This window comes from Nannospalax galili, unplaced genomic scaffold (genome assembly GCF_000622305.1).
Source record: "Nannospalax galili isolate Female #2095 unplaced genomic scaffold, S.galili_v1.0 scaffold1242, whole genome shotgun sequence".
Taxonomy (NCBI): domain Eukaryota; kingdom Metazoa; phylum Chordata; class Mammalia; order Rodentia; family Spalacidae; genus Nannospalax; species Nannospalax galili.
In genome coordinates, this window is record NW_008347218.1 from 52,372 (window position 1) to 56,618 (window position 4,247).

Genomic DNA, 4,247 nt, shown 5'->3' on the forward strand with positions numbered 1-4,247 from the left:
CCCCTCAACCAGAATAGAGGCTCCATGAGGGCAAGCGCTTTGCACTGTCACTGACGTGTCCCCTCTGCCTACTGTGTGTCTGGGATGTGATGGTACTTCTTGGATGGTTGTTGAAGGAATGGTGTTCTTTCCATGTGGTCTCAACATCTTTTAGGCTAATGCCATCCTTTCTGTTTTCATTACCCCACTATGTTCATCGCTTCAAAACCCAAACTTGGGGTGGAATCCGCAAAGTCTCGTGCCCGCCAAATGTTTTCTACTTCTGTCAGGCCTGTTTCACTGCCAGATCCATCTTACTTGCGGTGCAGATCTCATTATGTCACTCCTTCACTAGCGGTTCCACATTGCTTAAATACAGAATCCTCAGTCTGCCATTCAAAGCCGCCGCAGTGTGACCTCAACCTGTCATTTGGATTTACTCCCCGTTATTCCTTCGCAGACTCCTTACACTACAACAGTTTGGCCTACTCATTCTTTGAATGCTCCTTGAGTTTTCTCACCACTATGTTTTCCCCACATAGTTGTCTTCTTCAAGATGCCCCTTCCTAGCTTATTCTTTGCGGCATTTCATTTCATATAGATAAACAGTATTCATATCCTTTGTGTTGTTTTTTAATATTTTTGTTCTTTGGCAGTTCATACATGTACATACTGAGTGTTGGTCTTACAGGCCTGGGCCACCATTCCTATCTTTTAAGTTTATTTTTTATTAGCATAGCTTCAGTGCACAAAATAATGGTTCATTGTGACTGTGTTGTGCACGTTGATGCACACTAAGTTGGATGTTTCCATTCTGTTTATACATTCTTTTCTTTGTTTCTTATTGATTTACTGTGACTGTGTTGTGCACGTTGATGCACACTAAGAAGCTGGATGTTTCCATTCTGTTTATACATTCTTTTCTTTGTTTCTTATTGATTTTGGTTGTACAGTCCATGTTCCTCCTCAACTTGATCCTTCTCAACCTTCAACCGTGTATATAAGTCCCCACTTTTCCTACCTATGTTGGGACACCGATTCAGAGCTCTATGAACCTGTGACTTGCCACTCTAAGATCCCCCAAAATTACCTTCCCTCTTGTAGTTTCTGGGTTTGGTTAACTTGCAGTTAGCCATCCAGGATCACAAACAATGAGCACATGCTCCATTTCTGTTGCGCTCTTCCTCCAGTGCCATCAGCTATGAAACGAGAAAGTATGACATCAGACCTTGGAAAAGTGGCAGATCCACACTTAGAAAAGCATTTGATGAAAATACAATCACTTAAAAATTATTTCAGTGCGTTTCATCAGCAAATGTTGTTGAATCTGTTATAACAGTAAATGACATCTATTAGAAATGTCAAATCCATTAACACATTGCCAGCAAGTTCTCGTACAAAATATAGGCTTGGTTAAATAAAACAGCAAATTTTGTACATGATTAGAAATTTGCAAGAGATTAAATACGGTATTGATATTACAATGAGCTCATGACTTTCAGTAATTGACAGAAACATAAGGTATCTAAAAAGATTTTTGTGTTCTTAATAGGTTAAAATATCAGTTATTAAATTACTTAGAATAATGAAGGCTCCTTGAACATTTTTTAGGCAGAATCTTTTTTTTCTTTCTCTTTCTTTCTTTTTCTTTTCTTTTGAGATAGGGTCTCCCTGTAGCCCCAGCTGGCCTGAAACTCACCATGTAGACCAGGATGGCCTTGAACTCACAGAGTTCTGCCCCTCTGCCTCCCAAGTGCTGGGATTAAAGGTGCACCACCATATCCAGTTGCAGAACCACTTCCTTGAGACAGCTTCTTACTATGTACTGTGGCTGGTCTGGAACTTACTATGCAGGCCATGCTGGCCTCAAATTCTGAGATCACCTTGTCTCTGCCTCTGGAGTGCTGATATTAAAGCTGTACATCACCATGCCTGACTCTTGATCCAAAACTGTGTTAGATAAGGACCACTTCTGTGAATTGAGATACTGAAAGGCCAGCAAACTCTCTGATATGTAAAAATCCACAAGCTTCCTGGGCCAAATTTCCTATGGAGGGATTAACTCATTAGAAAGCTGTTTATTCAAGTGGAATTACTCTATATTTTAGTGTGTGACTTTATATTAGATATAGCTAAGAAACAATTTCAATCTGAGAATCATGAACAAAGATGTTTGCAATCAAATCATACTTAGGGAAAGGGGTCATTTAATAAGGATGCCATTTAAAAGGGTCCTCTGGATGCGTATGATTTTTTAATTTTTAATTTATTTATTTTATGTGTATGCATAAATTGCCTGCATGTATGTAAGTGCACCCATGTCATACAATGCCTGCAGGAGTCAGAAGAGGGCATCAGATACCTGGGGACTGAAATTACAGATCGTTGTTAGCTGCCATGTGGATGGTGGGAACTGAACTCAGGGTCCTCTGTAAGAGCAGCCAGTGCTCTTATCCACTGAGATGTCTCTTCAGCCCCCAATGAGCATAATCATGATGCCCGCAGACACAGCAGCCATCTTGCTGCCTTGAGGGAACAACATAGAAAATGATGTAAGAAAAAGAATCAGTTTGATATCTGAGGACACTGTGAATCAATTTCCTCTGATCTGTAGAGTCTACCTCTGAACTTTTCCCACAAAAATCAATACACTTCTGTTGCTTAAGACGATCATAAATTCTTCTGCTACTTGCAATCAAATTTAACCCAACTATAGAAATCGCTGTTTCGTATAATCATTTAGAGCTTCCAGCTTCCGTTTTTGCCAGAGTGGTTTTCATTTTCTTAAAGGCTCTTGACTTTCAAAATTAAAAAGCAAGGAAACAATCTTTTTCCTCCTACATTTTGCTGAGTCGGAAAATGATGCCATATATTTTGTAAACATGGAGTAAGGACTATATGAGATAGAGGAATTTTAGAATAAAAATTCATGATAAATATAAAAACAGATTTCTGACCATAGTTACAGAAGACGAAGATCTACCTAAAGTATGCTAAGACACAGACACAATTTACTTGATGGGTGAAAGAACCTGTCTACTGTATCTAAGGCTAGGAAGTACAGCTGCACCTCCCTTCAGACTCTGAGCTGCCTCCCACGCTCTCCTCTGCTCACATCTTACAGGCTGCTTCCTGTTACTGGTCTTTACTGCTTATCTGAGCACACAGCAGAAAAGTCTTTTCGGCCATATCAGGTCAGATATGAATTTAAACCAAGTAACATTTCTCACTTTTATTCTTCAAGTTCTCTGGAAGAAAAAGCTGATTAGCTCAAGTATTTTTTTTTTCATGTGCATCAATCTTTAGTCAAGTTCTGATTATGACAATAGAGTTAATGACAACGTCCTTAGGGCTAAGGGAGCGTTTTGAGAAGGGACCATCTCTTTTGAGATCACAGTATGCATGTGAAGAACCGGGGTTGTTGTAGAAGATGCAGCGGACATCTCTCTTGGCCTTCTGAAGCTTTAATAGGTGGAATAGTAAACTATATCAATGATTCGTTCATTCTGTAAATATTAATGTCAATTGTTTTCCTTCCCATATGTTCATTCTTAAGGGTTGTCAATCCATTAAGATGCAAGACCAATAATCATCACCACAGCTGACATTTATTGGCTATGTGTACTCTGTGATACACATTCTTAACATCTTTTCTTAATGCCAATCCTATTATAACTCTACAGGTAGCTGTTACCAGTTTTATTGAAAAACTGTGAACTTTAGAGATATTAGGTGAAACCCTCACCATTTCCTTTGGATTATTGCACTAACTTCATGTTTTCTTGCTTCTGATCTTGCCCTCTTCAATTCAGAAGTCATAACGGTATTTAAATTTTTTAGTATATATTCATTGTACAAAATGATTCTCTGAACAAAATTTGTTCAAGTAAATCATGTACTTTGACCATATTTACTACCTATAATACTTTCATGTCCTGCCTCGCCTCCCCTGCTTGTCCTGTTCACTTTCTGTGGGTACTGAATTCCAGATATTAGAGGAAACATGGTATCTTTTTGTCAGTTTCCATTCCCTTCTCATAATGATATTTCTATTATTATTTCAATACTATTATTTTGAGACAGGGTCTTTCCATAGCCCCAGCTGGCCTGTAACTCACTATGTAGACCAGGCTGGCCTTGAACTCACAGAGATCTGCCTGCCTCTGCCTCCCAAGTGCTGGGACTAAAGACGTGCGCCACCATGCCCAGCTCGAAATTTCTAAAATACAAATCTGGTCATGTTTCATTCCTGCTTAAAACCTGTTTCC

At 39.2% G+C, this 4,247-nt stretch overlaps 1 long non-coding RNA gene across 1 annotated transcript in view; it reads right to left on the reverse strand.

Moving 5' to 3' along the window:
* Positions 1 to 876: 876 nt before the first annotated feature.
* The window catches only part of LOC115072145, a 12,953-nt gene continuing 9,582 nt past the window's right edge, over positions 877 to 4,247 (reverse strand). Inside the window, exon 3 of the long non-coding RNA XR_003851213.1 lies at positions 877 to 1,178. This is a non-coding gene — a long non-coding RNA (uncharacterized LOC115072145). The remainder of the gene's footprint in view (positions 1,179 to 4,247) is intronic.